Source organism: Macaca mulatta, chromosome 14, assembly GCF_049350105.2.
Source record: "Macaca mulatta isolate MMU2019108-1 chromosome 14, T2T-MMU8v2.0, whole genome shotgun sequence".
Lineage (NCBI taxonomy): Eukaryota > Metazoa > Chordata > Mammalia > Primates > Cercopithecidae > Macaca > Macaca mulatta.
Genome location: NC_133419.1, coordinates 12,530,228 through 12,550,877, shown reverse-complemented (window position 1 = coordinate 12,550,877; position 20,650 = coordinate 12,530,228). Strand labels below are relative to the sequence as shown.

Below are 20,650 nucleotides of genomic sequence, written 5' to 3'. Positions count from 1 at the left end.
AGACTTCGGGTGTTCACAGAGTCAGTCCTTCCAGCGGGTGACAACGCTGCTGCTGCCGGAAGCTTCCTGCACACTCCCCAGTGGCTATTTTTAAAAACCTGCTGAGGTGTACGGGATGATGATTAACCTTCATTAAGCCCCCACAGCCTTTGGGTGCTGGGAATATTCGTGGGCCTTCACCTTTCCAGCAAGAACACAGAGGGGCCTCCCGCAGGGGGAAGTTTGGGGACACAGGTGGGTGCGGCGCTGACGGCTTTGGTGTGGGGGTGTGTTGCCCAGAGGGCTGATGGGACAGCAGGTGGGGCGGGTGCTGGGTACTGTGAGATCAGGCACGGCTTGTGACGCGTGTGAGGCCGCTGTTTGTCCGTCATGGCCTGGTGGCGGCTGATGTTGACAGGTGCCATCTGGCCTGGGTCACGTGCTGGCAGGCAGCAACACCGGCTCGTGGGCTTGACAGCTGTCCAGCTGGGAACACAGGGCTCCTGGGGGTGGGGGCGGTTAGAGGCATCTGTCTTTGGGAACTGGAGGCCTGGGGGTGGTGGGAGGCCCTGCGTGGGGAGGTTGAGGACGGGGCGTATGGTACACCCAGACAGATGGAGTGCGTGAGGTTCTGAATCGGTTCCCTAGGCTCCTCTCTGACCATCTGGAGGGCCACCCATTCCCGAGGAACTGTTCACTGAACAAGCAAGTATGCAAGGGCAGAGGATGAATCAGACCCAGCCGGCCCCACTGAGGGCCCCTGTTGAAGAGTCAGAGGGGTCTGGCAGGGCCTATGGGACATCCCACCACCCCTCGCTTCCTCCCCACGCTGCTGCAGACGGGCTCTGCCCAGGACCATTGTGATGGGCAGGTCAACCTGACCAGAGGTGAGGCAACCTGCCCAAAGCCATGCGGCGCTGGCCCGGTGAGCCCGCTTGCACTCCCTTCGGAATCCAAGCCTCTCCCCAGCCCATCACTTCCCCGGGGTCTCGGATGGGCAGGAATGGGGCCTGGGAACTTCCTGGGAGAGCCAGGCAGTGATAGGTAGGGGCTTTGACTTCTTTTGCTAAAGAGGTGAGTGCACTTGTGTGAGAGTGTGAGTGCGTGCTAGAGTGTGTGAATATGAGTGTGTGAGAGCATGTGTGTGAGAGCATTAGTGTAAGTGCATGAGTGTGAGTTTGGGACTGTATCGCCTGAGTGTGAGTATATGAGTGTGTGTGAATGTGAGTGTGAGAGTTGTATGTATAAGAGTGTATATGTAAGTGTGGTGTGTAAGTGTATATGTGTATGTGTATGTGTGGGTGTGTGTTGGAGTATATGTGAAAGTGTGAAGACTGTATTTGTGTCTGTGTGTGGGGGTCTGTTAGTGAGTTGGTATATGAGTGTGTGTATGCATGGGTCTATGTGTGTAAGTGTATATGTGTGGGTATGTTAGTGTGTGGGATATGAGTGTATGAGTGTGTGTGTATTTTGTGCATCTGTGTGAGTATACGGGTGTTAGAGTGTGAGTATATGTGTGTATGAGTGTGAGAGTGTATGTGAGTGTATAAGTGTGAGTGTGTGTGGGAGTGTGAGTGTATGTGTGTATATATGAGTGTGTGTGGGTGTGAATGTGTTACAGTGTGCGTATGCGTGTGTGTATGTATGAGTGTGTGGGTATGAGTGTGTTACAGTGTGCATATGAGTGTGTATGAATGTGTGTATGTATGAGTGTGTGTGTATATATGTGAGTGTGTGTATGTGGGAGTGTATGAGTGTGTGTGTGTGTGTGAAGATGATTGTGTGTATTTGCATATGTGTGTGTCTGCATGTGTGGGTGTTAGTGTGGGTATATATGAGTGTGTGTGAATGTGTGTGTGTGTATGTGAGTGTAAGTGTAGATGTGTGGGTGTGTGTTAGAGTATGTGGGTATGAGTGTATGAGTGCATGAGAGTGTATGAGTGTGTGAGAGTGTATACGTGTGTATGTGTGTGTCTGTGGGCATGGGTATGTGTGTGTTAGAGTGAGTATGAGAGTGTGTATGAGTGTGAATATAAGTGTATGTGTGAGAGTGTGTGTGTATATGTGTGAGTGTATGTGTGTACGTATGTGGGTGTGTGAGTGTATGAGTGTATGTGTGTGAGAGAATGCGTTTGTGTGAGTATATGTGAGTGCATGAGTGTGAGGGTGTGAGAGTGGGCGAGCATGTGAGTGTGTGTGTGTCTTTTTTTTTTTGTTTGCTCTGTCGTCCCGGCTGGAGTGCAGTGGTGTGATCTTGGCTCACTGCAAGCTCCGCCTCCCGGGTTCACGCCATTCTCCCGCCTCAGCCTCCCAAGTAGCTGGGACTACAGGCACCCACCACCACACCTGGCTAATTTTTTGCATTTTTAGTAGGGACAGGGTTTCACCGTGTTAGCCAGGATGGTCTCGATCTCCTGACCTCATGATCTGCCCGCCTCGGGCTCCCAAAGTGCTGGGATTACAGGCGTGAGCCACCACGCCCGGCCAAGTGTGTGTGTGTGTGTCTTTAGAGTCCCCAGTTAAAGGGCCAGGGCAGGAAGGTATGTGTGTTGCTCACCGGGCCTAAGCTTGGGTGAGAAGCTGAAGGCGCTGTGCTCAGAAAAGGCTATATGAGCCCCTGGGCCAAGCAGCCTCGTATGGGGCCTGATGACAAGGTGTGGTCCCTATGGCCAGACGGCCTTGGCGCAGAGCCATGCTCTCCTGGTGGGCTCTCGCACTGGGGGCGGGTGGCTGGCGTTGAAGAACACGGGCAAAGCTTCTCCGGAGCACAGAACAGCATTTGACAGTGTGGGGTGCCTGGGAGGACAGTGGAAGCGGGGGTAGGGGGAGGGAGAATGATCATGCGACTCCCTGAGTGGTCACAGGCTGATGAGGTCTGACGGTGGAGGCTATCAGTCAGAGTTCATCACAAGCAACAAAAACCACAGTTGGCTAATTTAAGCAGAAAAGGAATTTCTTTTTTTGTTTTTTTTTTTTTTTTGAGACGGAGTCCCGCTCTGTGGCCCAGGCTGGAATGCGGTGATGAGATCTCCGCTCACTGCAAGCTCCGCATCCCGGGTTCACACCATTCTCCTGCCTCAGCCTCCCGGGTAGCTGGGACTACAGGCGCCCGCCACCACGCCCGGCTAGTTTTTTTTTTTTTTTGAGACGGAGTCTCGCTCTGTCTCCCAGGCTGGAGTGCAGTGGCCGGATCTCAGCTCACTGCAAGCTCCGCCTCCCGGGTTCACGCCATTCTCCTGCCTCAGCCTCCAGAGTAGCTGGGACTACAGGCGCCCGCCACCTCGCCCGGCTAGTTTTTTGTATTTTTAGTAGAGACGGGGTTTCACGGTGTTAGCCAGGATGGTCTCGATCTCCTGACCTCGTGATCCGCCCGTCTCGGCCTCCCAAAGTGCTGGGATTACAGGCTTGAGCCACCGCGCCCGGCCTAGTTTTTTGTATTTTTAGTAGAGATGGGGTTTTACTGTGTTAGCCAGAATGGTCTGATCTCCTGACCTCGTGATCCGCCCGTCTCGGCCTCCCAAAGTGCTGGGATTACAGGCGTGAGCCACCGCACCCGGCCTAGAAAAGGAATTTCTTAAAAGGTCTTGGGCACTCACAGAATCTTCAGGTGGACCTGAGAATAAAACTTAGAACCCGGCCGGTCGTGGTGACTCACACCTGTAATCCCAGCACTTTAGGAGGCTGAGGTGGGTGAATCACTTGAGGTCAGGAGTTTGAGACCAGCCTGACCAACATGGAGAAACCGTCTCTACTAAAAATACAAAAACTACCCAGGTCCGTGGTAGTGGGCGCCTGTAATCCCAGCTACTCGGGAGGCTGAGGCAGGAGAATCACTTGAACCCAGGAGGTGGAGGTTGAGGTGAGCCGAGATGGCGCCATTGCACTCCAGCCTGGGCAACAAGAGCAAAACTCTGTCTCAAAAAAAGAAAAAAAAAAAACACTTAGAGCCCACTCAGCCAGGAAGCACAGAGAAAATCGCCCCATCATCCTGCGACCACAAAGACCCCAGGCCTCCCCACCGCTGCTCCTCAGACACAGCCCCTGCTGCCGCTCCTCACACCGCCCTCAGGAGGCATCTGAGTGGTTTTTTTGCTCAGCAGTTCTCATTTTTCATTCAGAATCTGACGTGGGTGTATCTGGGGGCGACTTCCGGGTCACAGGCTTCCACCCTGCTTGCAAGGGATGCTGGGAAAGTGAGCTCCCAGCGTTTTCAGCTGCCTTGGGAGGAGAGTTGATTCTGTTTTGCAAGGCAGGTGGATTCTCCAACATAGCCAGGGACTTCAGATGCTGGGAGGCCCAAAGAATTCAAATGTCCTTCCCACGCGGGTTACCATCACTAATAAGGGCATTTGTGGGGTGTCTTCTGTGAGCAGGGTGCTCTGGGTGCTTTTACACACCTAGGGAGTTTGCTGTTGGCCTGTGAAGACCCTTTATGGGACATGGATCAAAGGTGCTGTTCCTCGAGATACTTACCTCCAGCGTAGGATCCCGCTGTCAAAAGGAACAGTTAGATATGGCTCCATTGTACATGGCATGACTTGTATAGCCAGACAGAGCAAGTATTGTGAGTATGGACTTCATAAGCCATACTCAAGACCTCAAAAGTGTATCTTGGGGCCGGGCACGGTGGCTCACGCCTGTAATCCCAGCACTTCAGATGGCCGAGGCGGGTGGATCACCTGATGTCAGAAGTTTGAGACAAACCTGGCCAACGTGGCAAAACCTGGTATTTACTAAAAACACAAAAATTAGCCGGACATGGTGACGCACACCCGTAATCCCAGCTACTTGGGAGGCTGAGGCAGAAGAATCCTTGAAGCCGGGAGGCAGAGGTTGCAGTAAGCCGAGACTGCGCCATTGCACTGTAGCCTGGGTGACCAAAAAAAAGTGTATCTTGGTCTATCAGTAACTGGATTTGGCAAAGACGTGGACTCCCCAAGTCTAATCTCTCAGGACACCCATGTCTGCCTTGCATGTATGGAAACTTCTGGATGCCCGCCCTTGTGAGTTCACCTCTATGTCTACTCTACTGAGGCCTCTCCATACAGATAGAGTGACTTGTGGGAGGCCTGTTACATCCTCAGGCCACAGCTGGTAAGGGAAGTGCAGGTGGGTCCCATTTGCCCTGGTGGCCCCCAGTATACCTGGGGTATATAGTTTTTCTCATGCCACCCCCAGGCTCTGCCCAGATGGGGCTGATGACTGGTTTTCGGGCCGGCATGCGTGTTTCTGGGCGCTGCTTGCCCCTTCTCTCCCACCTGCCGGTGGAACCTTAATCTCCTTTGGGGTGATATCTTCTGGGATGACGCATCCTTCCCCTCTCCAGGGCTTATGGCATCAGCTCTTTGCTGTCGAAGTTCAAAGCCAAGCTTTTTTGGACCTACACAAAAGATTTCTCTTTCAAAACCAGCTCTTGTAAGGGTATAGTCTCAGCTCTGGATTTCAAAGCTGCTTTTGCAACTCAAAGCCAAGGATTTGATTCTTTGTTCTGAGTTTCCCTGGAGAGCAGGCAATATGGGAAACCAACTTAGCATATGAATGCAAGTCAATGGATACAAGGAAATTGTCTACAGTGGAATAAGTATCTCAAATGACAGCACTCAGCTCCCATAGGCTCTCACCGATGCTTTGTGATAATCCTTCGAGGAAGGGTGATTTTGCCCAATCCAGAGCTGAGACGAGGGTGAGGGGAGCAAGGCACTTGCTCTAGGCATCATATTTAAAGAAGTGCCAGAAACCACCACCTCCAATGATGCAATCATTGTAAAGTAAAAATTATTGCCAAAAATCCATGATGAACAAAATATCAAAATTTTAAACGAAGATGAGATTCATATTACTGATTTTTCTTTTGCCCGAAGCTTCCTATAATGGCTCCACACAGCCTTGGCACTGATCTGGTCTTTTTTTTTTTTTTTTTAGGCAGAGTCTCACTCTGTCACCCAGGCTGGAGTGCAATGGCATGATCCCAGCTCACTGCAACCTCCACCTCCCAGGTTCAAGCGATTCTCCTGCCTCAGCCTCCTGAGTAGCTGGGATTACAGGTGCACACTACCATGCCCGACTAATTTTTGTATTTTTAGTAGAGATGGGGTTTCACCATGTTAGCCAGGCTGGTCTTGAACTCCTGACCTTGTGATCCGCCCACCTCAGCCTCCCAAAGTGCTGGGATTACAGGCATGAGCCACCATGCCCGGCCCTCTTATCTGGTCTTTATGGAGCTCACATCCTAGTACATCGGAAACAGACTTCAAATAAATCATTCACAGTTATTATTTATTTAGTATGATTGGAATAATTACTTTGAAGGAGAAATGTGGGAGCTCAAGAATCTATAGCAGGGCTGGACGTGCTCTGAAAGATCCTGGAAGGGAAGTGTGTTAGTCTGTTCTTGCGTTGCTATAAAGAAATACCTGAGGCTTTCCCTCCCTCCCTCTTTCCCTCCCTCCCTCCCTCCCTCCCTCCCTCCCTCCCTCCCTCCCTCTCTCTCTCTCTTTCTTTCTTTTTCTTTCTTTCTCTCTTTCTCTCGATGGAGTTTTGCTCTTGTTGCCCAGGCTGGATGGAGTGCAATGGGGTGATCTTGGCTCACTGCAACCTCAACCTCCCGGGTTCAAGCAATTCTCCTGCCTCAGTCTCCCAAATAGCTGGGATTACAAGCGTGCACCACCACGCCTGGCTAATGTTTGTATTTTTAGTAAAGATGGGTTTTCACCACGTTGGCCGGGCTGGTCTCGAACTCCTGACTTCAGGTGATCCGCCCACCTTGGCCTCCCATAGTGCTGGGATTATAGGTGTGAACCACCGCACCCAGCCAGGGATTACATTTCAATATGAGATTTGAGGGGGACAAACATCCAAATCATATCAGGAGGTTTCAGCTGAGACCTTAAGGATGAGTAGTGTGAACCAAGCAGAATGGGAAGAAGAGAATTCCAAACAGAGGGACTGGCATGTCCGAAGGTCCTGGGGTGGAAAGAAGCTCATCAGGTTAGCTCATCTCCAAGTGGTGACTCTGGGATCCAGGATCCTTTCCATCTTTAACATCCCAGTAGATACACAGAGCGTGGACGATTGTGCATTGATGTGGTATGTTTCACTTCTGCCCACATCTGTTAGCCCAGCAGTCATCCCAGGGTCTTACCCTCTTGGCCAGGAAAAGTAGTTATACTGAGGGCTCAGGAAGAAGAGGAGGAAAAACAGAAGTTGGTCACTGTCAGTAGCCTCTGCCACAGGGGGACCGGGCCAGGCAAGTCGTTGGTAGTCTTGATTGGGACCTGGATCTGTATTCTTGGAACAGATTATCTGATTTGCATTTGGCCACAGATCCAAGAAGGTATTAACATAAAGAGCGGCTGCCACCCATGACCCCAGCATTCCTCCCAGGAGGAAGGAGTCGTCATGAGGGAAGAGAGAGACCCTCTCATATTGGTTTATACTGGGTACCTGTTTTAAGAAGAAACGAGGAAGTGAAACCAAAGGCAGGCAGCCCAGTGCCAGGCACCAGACCCAAAACCAGACCCGAAACCAGGCCTGGGCCTGCCAGGCCTAAACCTAGCAGTTAAAAATCAACTCATGACTTAGCAACCAATGTTATTCACAGATTCCAGACATTGTATGAAGAACATTGTGAAACTCCCTGCTCTGTTCTGTTTCACTCTGACCACCGGTGCACGAAGCCCCTGTCACACACTCCCTAGATTGCTCAATCAGTCACGACCCTTTCATATGAAATCTTTAGTGTTGTGAGCCCTTAAAAGGGACAGAAATTGTGCACTCAGGGAGCTCGGATTTTAAGACGGTGGTTGAGAGGACAGGGAGCAGCAGTACTAGTAGCAAAGGGACAGTTAGTTAAGGAAGGTTCTCACTCCACCCGCCGAGGGAAGCCGGCACCTAAAGTTCTGTCTGACTCAGAGCTCGAGGACTCATGGCAGGAGATGGCACCAACAGTGCTCCCCCCCGACCCTTATCAAGCGGAGAGCCCCCCTTCTCCTGAGCCCACAGCCCCTAGACTACCCAGAGTAGACCAGAAGGGAAGTGAAGCTGCAGGAGAAACTCCTCCCCTGGCGACCTGCTTACGGCCCAAGACTGGAATCCAAATGCCCCTGAGAGAGCAGCGATATACTGGGATAAATGAGGACGGACACATGGTGGAAAGGCGTGCCTTTGTGTATCACCGTTTCACCTCGGCTGACCTCCTCAATTGGAAAAATAACGCTCCATCTTACACTGAAAAGCCTCAAGCTCTAATAGACTTGCTCCAAACAATTATCCAGACTCATAATCCTACTTGGGCTGATTGCCACCTACTCATGTACCTCTTTAACACAGATGAAAGGCGAAGGGTGCTGCGGGCGGCAACTAAATGGCTAGAGGAGCACATCCCAGTAGATTACCAAAATCCGCAGGAATACGTAAGAATTCAGCTGCCAGGAACAGACACTCAGTGGTATCCAAATGAAGGACCAGATATGGAGAGGCTAAGACGGTACCGAGAGGCATTAATTAAAGGTCTGAAAAAAGGGGCTCAAAAGGCCACCAATGTAAATAAAGTTTCTGAAGTCATCCAAGGAAAGGAGGAAAGCCCAGCCCAGTTCTATAAAAGACTGCGTGAGGCCTATCGTATGTACACTCCTTTCAATCCGGATAGTCCTGAAAATCAGCGTATGATTAACATGGCCTTAGTTAGTCAAAGCGCAGAAGATACCCGGAGAACATTACAAAAACAGGCTGATTTGCAGGAATGAATACCTCGCAGTTGCTGGAGATAGCTAATCAAGTATTTGTAAACAGAGATGCAACAAGCCGCCAAGAAAGCCGTAAGGAGGGCGAACACCAGGCCAGGCGAAATGCTGATTTGCTGGCTGCAGCAATTAGAGGAATCCCCCCCGAAAGGGCAGGGAAAAGGGGGTTCTGGGAGGAACGCCTTGTCCAATTGCTCACGTCTGCAGTGTAACCAATGTGCCTACTGTAAAGAAATAGGGCATTGGAAGGATAAATGTCCCCAACTAAAGGAGAAGCAGGGTGATGCAGAGCAAAAGACCTCAGACAAAGATGAAAGGACTTTGTTCAATCTGGCCAAAGGGCTACCAGACTGAAGGGGACCAGGCTCAAACGCCCCCAAGGAGCCCATGGTCAGGATGACAATAGGGGGCAAGGACATTAAGTTTTGGTCAATAACGGAGCCAAACACTCAGTGGTAACTACCCCAGTGGCCCCCTTATCTAAAAAGACCACTGATATAATTGGAGCAACAGGAGTCTCTGCCAAGCAGGCTTTCTGCCTACCGCGGACCTGCCTGGTGGGAGGACATAAAGTGACTCATCAATTTCTGTATATGCCTGACTGCCCCTTGCCTTTGTTGGGAAGAGACTTGCTTAGCAAGCTGAGAGCCACCATTTCCTTTACAAAACAGCTGAAGTTACCAGAAACAGGAGTCATCATGGCCCTTACAGTCCCCTGGGAAGAAAAATGGAGACTTTCTCTAACAGAGCCAGGTCAGGAAATAAAACCATCTCTAGCTAAGCGACGGCCCCGAGTATGGGCGGAGGACGACCCTCCGGGGCTGGAAATCTATGAAGCCCCTGTACTCATAGAAGTTAAGCCTGGGGCCCAGCCAATCAGACAAAAGCAGTACCCAGTTCCCAGGGAAGCCCTTAAAGGAATACAGACTTATCTTAGACTCTTAAAAGCCTTTGGAATTATAGTTCCTTGCCAGTCTCCATGGAACAGCCCCTTCCTACCTGTCCCCAAACCAGGTACCAAAGACTATTGACCCGTACAGGACTTACGCTTGGTAAACCAAGCTACAGTGACTCTGCACCCAGCAGTTCCTAACCCTTACACACTGTTAGGATTGCTGCCGGCTGAGGACGGCTGGTTTACTTGCCTGGACTTGAAAGATGCCTTCTTTTTTTGTTTGTTTTTGTTTTTGTTTTTTGTTTTTTGAGACAGAGTCTCACTGTTGCCCAGGCTGGAGTGCAGTGGCACGATCTCAGCTCACTGCAAGCTCCACCTCCCGGGCTCATGCCATTCTCCTGCCTCAGCCTCCTGAGTAGCTAGGACTACAGGCGCCCGCCACCGCGCCCGGCTAATTTTTTGTATTTTTAGTAGAGACGGGGTTTCACTGTGGTCTCGATCTCCTGACCTTATGATCCGCCCGTCTCGGCCTCCCAAAGTGCTGGGATTACAGGCTTGAGCCACCGCGCCCGGCCATAATTTTTTATATTTTTAGTGGAGACGGGGTTTCACCGTGTTAGCCAGGATGGTCTCGATCTCCTGACCTCGTGATCCACCCGCCTCGGCCTCCCAAAGTGCTGGGATTACAGGCGTGAGCCACCGCGTCCGGCCTGAAAGATGCCTTCTTTAGCATCAGGCCAGCTCCCGAGAGCTGTTTGCCTTTCAGTGGGAAGATCTGGGGTCAGGTGTCACCACTCAGTACACTTGGTCTCGGCTTCCCCAAGGGTTCAAAAACTCCCCCACCATCTTCAGGGAGGTGTTGGCTCGAGACCTCCAGAAGTTCCCTGCTAAAGACCTAGGCTGCATCCCGCTCCAGTACGTGGACGACCTTCTGCTAGGACACTCCACAGCAGTCGGGAGTGCAGAAGGGACGGATGCCCTGCTTCGGCACCTGGAGGACTGTGGGTATAAGGTGTCCAAAAAGAAAGCTCAGATCTGCAGACAGCAGGTACGCTACCTGGGATTCACTATTCGAAGCGGGGAGTGCAGCCTAGGGTCAAAAAGAAAGCAGGTCATCTGGAGCCTACCAGAACCTAAAACCAGAAGGCAAGTAAGGGAATTTTTAGGAGCTGTGGGGTTTTGCAGATTATAGATTCCAAACTTTGCGGTGCTAGACAAACCGTCGTACGGGGTTACAAAGGGCGGCGACCAAGAGCCCTTTGAATGGCGGCCTGTACAACAGCAAGCCTTTCGTAAGTTAAAAGAAAAACTTATGTCAGCCCCAGGTCTAGGACTACCAGATTTGACAAAGCCCTTCACGCTCTATGTGTCAGAAAGAGAAAAAATGGCAGTAGGAGTTTTAACTGAAACTGTGGGGCCCCGGCCAAGACCAGTGGCCTACCTCTCAAAACAACTAGATGGGGTTTCTAAAGGCTGGCCTTCGTGTCTAAGAGCCTGGGCGGCAACGGCCCTATTAGCACAAGAAGCAGATAAGCTAACCCTTGGACAAAACCCAAACATAAAAGCCCTCCATGCCGTGGTAACTCTGATGAACCAAAGGACACCATTGGCTAACAAATGCTAGATTAACTAAGTACCAAGGCTTATTATGTGAAAACCCCCACATAACCACTGAAGTCTAACACTTTAAATCCTGCCACCTTGCTCCCAGTATCCGACAGCCCTGTTGAACATAACTGTGTAGAGGTGTTGGACTCAGTCTATTCTAGCAGACCCGATCTTTGAGACCAGCCAAGGGCATCGATAGACTGGGAATTATACGTGGACGGGAGCGGCTTCATCAACTCGTGAGGAGAAAGGTGCGCCGGATATAAGGTAGTAACCTTGGATGATGTTGTTGAAGCTAAACCATTGCCTCAGGGCGCTTAGGCCCAAAAAGCAGAACCCATTGCTTTAACTCGGGCTCTGGAACTCCGTGAAGGTAAGACTGTAAACATCTATATTGATTCTCAATATGCCTTTCTAACCCTTCAAGTACATGGAGCATTATATAAAGAAAAAGGCCTACTAAATTCTGGGAGAAAGGACATAAAATATCAACAAGAAATTCTACAATTATTAGAAGCAGTGTGTGGAAACCCCAAAAGGTAGCAGTCACGCATTGCAGGGGACACCAGCGAGTTTCCACCTTGGTGAGCCAAGGAAACTCCCGAGCAGACACAGAGGCACAAAAAGCAGCATTTATTCCTTACTGGGCATCAGTCACAGCCCCACTACTCCCTCAAACACTTGATCTGGTGCCTACTTATTCTAAAGAGGAAAAAGACTTTCTTGAGGCAGGGGGAGGACAAACAATAAAGGAAGGATGGATAAAGTTACCAGATGGAAAAATAGCCGTGCCACAGCTGCTAGGAGCTGCAGTCGTGCTGGCTGCACATGAAACTACCCATTTAAGCCAAGAATCACTTGAAAAGCTGTTAGGCTGGTATTTCTACATCTCACACTTGCCAGCGTTTGCTAAAACAGTAGCACAGCGATGCGTTACCTGTCGACAGAACGATGCAAAGCAAGGCCCCTCTGTGCCTCCTGGTATACAAGCCCATGGAGCGGCTCCTTTTGAAGATCTTCAGGTGGACTTCACAGAGATGCCTAAATGTGGAGATAACAAGTATTTACTGGTTCTAGTGTGTACTTACTCTGGGTGGGTGGCGGCTTATCCAACACGAACTGAAAAAGCTCGTGCAGTAACCTGTGTGCTTCTTCGAGATCTCATCCCTAGGTTTGGACTGCCTCTACAAATCAGCTCAGATAATGGGCTGGCATCTGTGGCTGACTTGGTACAAAAGATGGCAAAGGTATTAGGAATCACATGGAAGTTACATGCCGCCTACCAACCTCAGAGTTCCGGAAAGGTGGAGGGAATGAATCGAACTGTCAAACATAGTTTAGGGAAAGTATGTCAGGAGACAGGATTAAAATGAATACAAGCCCTCCCTATGGTATTGTTTAAAATTAGGTGTATCCCCTCTAAGAAAACAGGATTCTCCCCCTGTGAAATTCTGTATCAGAGGCCTCCTCCTATACTCTGAGGACTTCCAGGTACTCCCCAAGAGTTAGGTGAAATTGAATTACAACGACAGCTACAGGCCTTGGGGAAAATCACCCAGACAATCTCAACTTGGGTAAATGAGAGGTGCCCAGTCAGCTTATTCTCCCCAGTTCAGCCTTTTTTTCCAGGTGACCATGTGTGGATCAAGGACTGGAACATGGCTCCTTTGCCGCCACGGTGGAGGGGACCCCAGACCGTTATCCTGACCACTCCCATAGCTGTAAAGGTGGAAGGAATCCCAGCCTGGATTCACCACAGCCACATGAAGCCTGCAGCCGCTGAGACCTGGGAGGCCAAACCAAGCCTGGACAATCCCTGCAAAGTGACCCTGAGGAAGACGACAAGCCCTGCTCCAGTCACACCCAGAAGCTGACTGGTCTACGCACAGCTGAAGCATGAGGAAAATCGTCGTAGGACTTATTTTCCTTATAACATGGACTTGTGTGGTAAAAGCTTCCACTGCTTCTTCCCACACAGAGGACTATTTTCAGTGCACACCTCAGGTCACTGAGGTAGGACAAGTTAAGACAATCTTTTTATTTTATAGTTATTATGAATGCCTAGGAACGCCAAAGGGAACCTGTTTGTATAATAACACTCAGTACAAAGTATGTAATCCAGGAAGTGACCAGCCTGATGTGTGCTATGACCCCTCTGAACCTTCCGTGATCACAGTCTTGGAAGTAAGACTAAGGACTGGTCCTTTCCTAAGGGACACAAGTAAAGTAATAGCTGGAACAGAAGAAAGAGGGATCCCCAAACATATAACCTTAAAATTTGACACTTGCGCTGCTATTAATAGTAATCAGCAAGGAATAGGATGCAGTCTCTAGATTGGGAAAAAAGTTACACAGCAGAAAATAAGTATATCTGTCAAAAATCATATTTATGTGAGATGTGTCAATACTGGTCTTGTGCTATTTGGACTACTTGGAAAGAAGATAAAAAAGATACTGTTTGGCTCCGGGAAGGAAAAGATAGCCCCTCCTGCATGAGTGGGAACTGCAACCTTTTAGAATTGGTCATCACAAACTCCTCAGACCCAAAATAAAATAAAGGAGAATACGTATCATTAGGCATTGATAGAAAAGGACTAGATCCTAGAGTAGGCATCCTAATAAAAGGGGAGGTTCGAAGATGCTCTCCAGAACCAGTATTTCAGACTTTCTATGATGAACTAAATGTGCCAGTACCTGAGATTCCTGGAAAAACTAGAAATTTGTTTTTGCAATTAGCTGAACATGTAGCCCAGTCTCTAAAAGTCACTTCATGTTATGTTTGTGGAGGAACTGTAACAGGAGATCAATGGCCATGGGAAGCCCGAGAGTTAGTTCCTACAGACCCAGTTCCTGATGAATTCCTGGCCCAAAAGAACCACCCTGACACTTTTTGGGTTCTAAAAGCCTCAATTATTGGACAGTATTGCATAGCTAGAGAAGGAAAGGGATCCACTCATCCTGTAGGGCGGCTTAGTTGTCTTGGGCAAAAGCTGTATAATGGTACCGCAAAAACAGTTACATGGTGGAGTTCCAATTACACACAAAGAAATCCATTCAGTAAATTTCCAAAGTTGCAGAGTGTTTGGGCCCACCCAGAATTCCACCGGGACTGGACGGTGGAATTCCACCCCCACCAGGTTATACTGGATATGTGGACATAGAGCCTACGCTAAGCTGCCTGATCAGTGGACAGGTAGCTGTGTAATTGGCACCATTAAGCCATCTTTCTTCTTACTGCCCATAAAAACAGGTGAACTTCTGGGCTTCCCTGACTATGCTTCCCGTGAAAAATGAAGCATAGCCATAGGTAATTGGAAAGATAATGAATGGCCACCTGAAAAAATTATACAATACTATGGACCCACCACTTGGGCAGAAGATGGCTCGTGGGGATATTGGACCCCCATCTACATGCTCAACCAGATCATTAAGCTGTTTTAGAAATTATTACTAATAAAACCGGTCAAGCCTTGACCGTTCTTGCCCGGCAAGAGACTCTGATGAGAAATGCTATCTATCAAAATAGACTAGCTCTTGACTACTTGCTAGCAGCTGAAGGAGGAGTTTGTGGAAAATTCAACCTTACTAACTGTTGTCTACACGTAGATAATCAGGGGCAAGTAGTTAAGGATGTAGTTAAAGATATAACAAAACTGGCACATGTAACCGTGCAAGTGTGGCACGGATTTAATCCGGGAGCCATGTTTGGAAATTGGGTCCCAGCAATAGGAGGATTTAAAACTCTCATAATAGGAGTAATGATAGTAATGGGAACCTGCTTCCTGCTCCCTTGTTTGCCACCTATACTTTTCCAAATGATAAAAAGCTTCATCGCTACCTTAGTTCACCAGAATGCTTCAGCACAAGCATATTATATGAATCACTATCAGTCTATTGCACAGGAAGATATAAGTAGTGAAAATAAAAGTGAGAACTCCCACTGGTAAAATGAGTGAAAGTCTCAAAGGGGGGAAATGAGGGAAGAGAGAGACCCTGTCATATTGTTTTATATTGTTTTATACTCAGTACCTGTTTTAAGAAGAAACAAGGAAGTGAAACCAAAGGCAGGCAGCCCAGTGCCAGGCACCAGACCCCAAACCAGACCTGAAACCAGACCTGAAACCAGGCCTAGGCCTGCCTGGCCTAAATCTAGTAGTTACAAATCAACTCATGACTTAGCAACCAGTGTTATCCATAGATTCCAGATACTGTATGGAAGAACATTGTGAAACTCCCTGCTCTGTTCTGTTTCACTCTGACCACCGGTGCATGAAGCCCCTGTCACACACCCCCTAGATTGCTCAATCAGTCACAACCCTTTCATGTGAAATCTTTAGTGTTGGGAGCCCTTAAAAGGGACAGAAATTGTGCACTCGGGGAGCTCGGATTTTAAGACGGTAGCTTGCCGACGCTCCCAGCTGAATAAAGCCCTTCCTTCTACAACTTGGTGTCTGAGAGGTTTTGTCTGCGGCTTGTCCTGCTACAGTCAAGTCCACTTTGTGGCGTGGTGGCCTAACAGAACCCACCGGGGTGGTCAGAGTTCCATCCACAACATTCTGGAATGTGGCCTTGGGAACCAGTCAGCTTCTCCCCCTCCTCACACTCCCTTGGCCTCTGTTGCTCCAGCTCTGGCGTCTCTGAGGGGGACCTGGGAGGACTCTCAGCTTTCAACAGATCAGGCAGGTAACTCACAGAGCTAGGGTTCCAGGTAAATATGATCCCCAGGCCATGCCTAGGCTCTGGTTTCTTAGGCAGGGTGGGAGGAGTAACTTGGCGGTGGCTGAGCCAGCCTGGTGAGTTTGGCTATCACTGATGGACTCTAGGCCAATGGTGGGCCAGAGACTGCCTGGAATTTGCTATCAGATAAGCCCTGAGCCCAGATCACAGGCCTAGGATGACCCAGGACCTGGGGACCTCTTTGTTCTGTCTTCTGGGGCCTGATTTGGGGTTCCTAGGTTTGCACTGAGGATTTCAGGATACCCCCTAGTTAAGCAAACATATGAGCCCTGGGGCCTGGGATGGGAAAGGGGAAGTGGTATGGCTCGTAGCCACTCTTGTCCTCTCTGACAACATCAAAATCTCCAAGTAGGGCACCCCCAGAAATATTTTTGCTGTTTGCAGGATGGGGGTGAGCGTTTGAGCACGCAGCGTGGTTTCTCTAATTTCTCCCAGCCCACAGAATCAATGAGACATAGCAGGCAAAGCCCGGGCTTTGCAATAAGATGGACTGGGTTTGAATCCTGGCTCTGCCCCTTACCAGCTGTGTGACCTTGTAGCTTGGCAGTGGCTGTTTAACCACATTGAAACTCAAACTATTTAACGTCTCGGAATCTAATCTGTTTCTTCATCTGTAGAGCCAGAGGGTGGTGGGGAATATAGTACCTGCCTGGCAGAGCTGTTGTGAAGAATACATTTGACAACCTGTAGGTGTTCAGTAAATGACAGCTATCATTACCCTGTGGGAGAGAACCAAGAGGAGAGAGGTTAAAGTTGCACAAACTCCTTTCCCCCAACACACACACATACACACACATGCACACACACGCACACATGCACACACCCCTATCCTGCAGCTGCAGCCAAAGGGATCATGTTAAAATGTGTATCCTCTGTGCAAAATTCCCCCATGACCTCTCGCCCAGAGTCGAAGCCAAAGTCCTTGTGAACGACACGGGCCCTCCTCGGCCTGCCCCGTTCTTACTTTCTCTCTCTGATCTCCTCGACCACCATGCTTCCCCTTGCTTCCTGGGCTGGGCCCGTTGCTGCTCCCAAAGGCCCAGGCATATTCTTGCCCCAAGGGCTTGGCACTGCCATCTCCACTGCCAGGAGTGTACCCTGCCGTCTTTGCTCAATGCCATGATCTCAATGAGGTCTCCTCTGGCCACTCAGGTGTTTTGTTTTTTTTTCTCTGTTGCCCAGGCTGGAGTGCAGTGGTGCAATCTCAGCTCACTGCAACCTCCACCTCCCGGCTTCAAGCAATTCTCCTGCCTCAGTCTCCTAAGTAGCTGGGATTACAGGCATCCACCACCACCCTGGCTAATTTTTGTATTTTTAGTAGAGACAGGGTTTCGCCATGTTGGTCAGGATGGCCTCAAACTCCTGACCTCAGGTGATCTGCCCACCTTGGCCTCCCAAAGTGCTAGGATTACAGGCGTGAGCCATCGCACCTGACCTTAGCCACTCAGTTTTAAATGATAGCCCCTCCCCACCCCCCACACATTTCTTAGTCCTCCTCTCTCTTTTTTTAAAATTTAAAGTTTAATTTAAATTTTTTATTAATAGAGATGGACTTTCACCATGTTGGCCAGGTTAGTCTTGAACTCCTTGCTTCAAGTGATCTGCCTACCTTGGCCTCCCAAAGTACCGAAATTACAGGCATGAGCCACTGCGCCCAGCCAGTCCTCCTCCTTTCTTATCCCTGCTTTATTTCTTCCATAGCCTGATCATGACCTGACACGTGTTTTGTTGATGATCTCCACTTGCATGAATAATTCCACAAAGGCAGGGGGTTTGTCTATTATGTTCACATTCATAGTAATTCCCCCTGCCTAGGCATAGAGGTAGGTGCTTAAGGTTTGTTGAATGAATACCTGAAAGACGGCAGGAACTGAAGTTCTGGCTGGTGCAGGTAAGGGGAGTGGGCCATGAGGTGAGCACATCATTGCTTTCCTTTTTTGCCAAATGAAGGGGTTGGCCTAGACACCCAAGAGACCGTGAACCCCTGGGAATGGCGCACATCATTGGGTGAGTCTCTGCCTCCACGCATTTTTCTGGAACAAGGGGCCCTACCTTCTTGCAGACATTGAACAGAGCCTGTGACCTCCCAGAGGAGCTAAGCAGCCTCCCAGCTCTGACATCTCGTAGTTGGCTCTAATAGATTGAATCCTTGTTTTTTAAGAACCTAGGATGCTAAGATCCCATCATCTTATTCAGCAGCCAGGGATGTCCTGGCCCCAAGGCAGGGAGGGGAATCCAGAGGGGACTTTGGCAGGGTCAGTGTGGAGGGGGCGGTAGTGCCTATGGGGACATTGGAGGGGAGACAAAGGAGACTTGTATATTACACGTGCTGTTTTCTTCCTTTTGTTTAAAAGAAAATAGGTTTAAAGCAAGTTTGACGAAATGTGAACAATTGTCAATGCTGGGTACTGGGCATGGGGGTGTTTCTCACAGCGCCACACTTTTCCTGTATTTTAAGAAATTCTTTAAAAATACAGAGTTGGGGGTGGGCACTAATAGTTATAGCTCATGATTAGTAACAGAGAGGCAGTTTCTGGGGGCCTGGGGGACCTGCACTTTGGGTGTTTTTGCAGTGTGTGTGTGGGCAGAGGGGCTGGCCAGGGTTCGGGACCCATGCCTGGAGCTGACAGAGCCCTCTCTCCTCCCCTGCTTCCCACTCCCAGGTCTCAGTTTCCTGCCTTCCTGGGAAGTGGGGAAAGGCTGAGAGGCCCCATGCTGGGGGCGAAGCTAATTCATTAGTTACGCCTCAACAAGGACCAGGTGCCTGCAGTGCCAGCGTGATTCATCATGATGATTGCCCCACTGCCAGCCTGCGTGGGCCTGGAACGCCAGCACATTTTACCTTTACCCACTGAGAAGGGCCTGGTGGGAGGTGAAGGTACAGGATCTGCCGAGAGCAACAAAAAGACTCTGAGAAAGAAGACGGCTGGTCCTCCCTGCTCTCAGCCCCAGGAAGCTCTGCCAAGCTGGTGCCAGGGTGGAGAGAGGCTCATGTGGGCTCATGTGGTGCTGCTCGTGCGGATGGAGCCCAAGAGGGCAGCCTGGCGCTGGGTGCCAGCCTGAGCATGTGGCGAGGCTGGGCTGCTGAGCCTCCTCCTCCACAGCCAATGTTCCCTTGGTGAAACTGCTTGGGGGCGGGGTGGGGGGGTAGGGACTCATCCTCATCCCATTAGCCTCATTGGGTATTACCTACCTTTCTGGTCTCTGAGAGCCTTACCTCTTCCAAGAAGTCCTCCCGAATGAGTAGAAGGGAGAGAGCTGGATTGGGACTTAAGTGACATCTGGGAGGAGCCTGAAGCCCCTCCGGTTGGGGCTGAGACTTCTATACCCCAAGTCTTGTGTCTGGGTTCCACCTGGGTCCTCTACCTTGGCCTGGATCCCTGCTTTCCTGTTGCCACTCTCCCAGGATGGGGGTGCATGGCTGGTTCCTGGTTCAGAGCAACATCTGCCTCTATGTCCCCCAACACCTGTCCGCCCCCGACACCTCTTGCCATATTAGAATTGCTATTGCACTGCCCTTTCATTTGTTTATCCAACAAATACATATTATCTGAAAAAAAGTATGTGCTGAATAATTTCATTTGTGTGAAATTCAAGAACAGGGAAAACTGATCCATGAGGATAGAGGTCAGGATTGTAGTTGCCTCTGCGAGGTGGGGATTGACCGCAAGAGGCTTGAGAGAACTCTTGGGGTGATGGAAATGGGACGGGGGTGTGTATGTTTGTCAAAATGCATCCAAGAGTACACTTACGACTATGCATTTCACTGTATGCAATGTTTGCCTCCACTTTTTTTAACATTAAAATTTTTTCAGCCAGGTGCAGTGGCTCATGCCTGTAATATCAGCACTTTGGGAGGCCGAGGCAGGTGAATCACCTGAGATCGGGAGTTCGAGACCAGCCTGACCAACATGATGAAACCCTGTCTCTGCTAAAATACAAAAATTAGCCAGGCATGGTGGTGGGCACCTGTAATCTCAGCTACTTGGGAGGCTGAGGCAAGAGAATCGCTTGAACCCAGGAGGTGAGGCGGAGGCTGCAGTGAACCGAGATCGCGCCATTGCACTCCAACCGAGGCAACAAGAGCAAAACTCCGTCTCAAAATTAAATAAATAAATAAATAAAAATTTGCATTGAATGTCTACTGTATGCTCTAGAGCCTCTGCCAGTAGGGAAGATTTCCAAACCTCCCTGGCTGGGCAGTTTACATTCCAGTGGGGATGGTTCCCATCCTCACGTTGCATTGGCAACTGCTCTCTGCCCTTGGGCTGTCTTCCATTCCCCTTCCCCTGCAGTGGGGATGGCAATGGGGGTGGGCCAAAGGGCAGCGTGCTGTCCTGAGGTCAGTCCATTCAGCCAGTTACATGGGTCACACCAGCCGGGTTCAAGAGAAGGCAGGAGGCAGGAGGCTTGGAGCCCGAAAATTCAGCTCCCGGGCTGCAATCTCTATGCATTGTGTGACCGTAAGCAGGGTGCCTAATCGCCGTGAGGCCACTTCTCTCATCTTTCATATAGGATTATAATGCTCTCTTTGTAGCTTTGCCCGGAGAATCAGAAGCTCTGTTGTGAGAGAACTCATTGCTGGAGGTGGAGTGACCCTTGTTTCCATCTGTCGGTATGGTTTATGGTTAGGAACACAGGCTCTCGAGTCATACTACCTGGCTTCGAATCCAGCTGCTCATCAACTGGG

General features: G+C 49.8%; 1 long non-coding RNA gene across 1 annotated transcript; it reads left to right on the top strand.

The window, feature by feature from the left end:
• Window positions 1-15,663, top strand: LOC144334191 (uncharacterized). Its single transcript, XR_013403718.1, has 2 exons — window positions 1-234; window positions 12,840-15,663. It is a non-coding gene; the product is annotated as an uncharacterized LOC144334191 (long non-coding RNA).
• The last annotated feature ends 4,987 nt before the right edge of the window (window positions 15,664-20,650 follow it).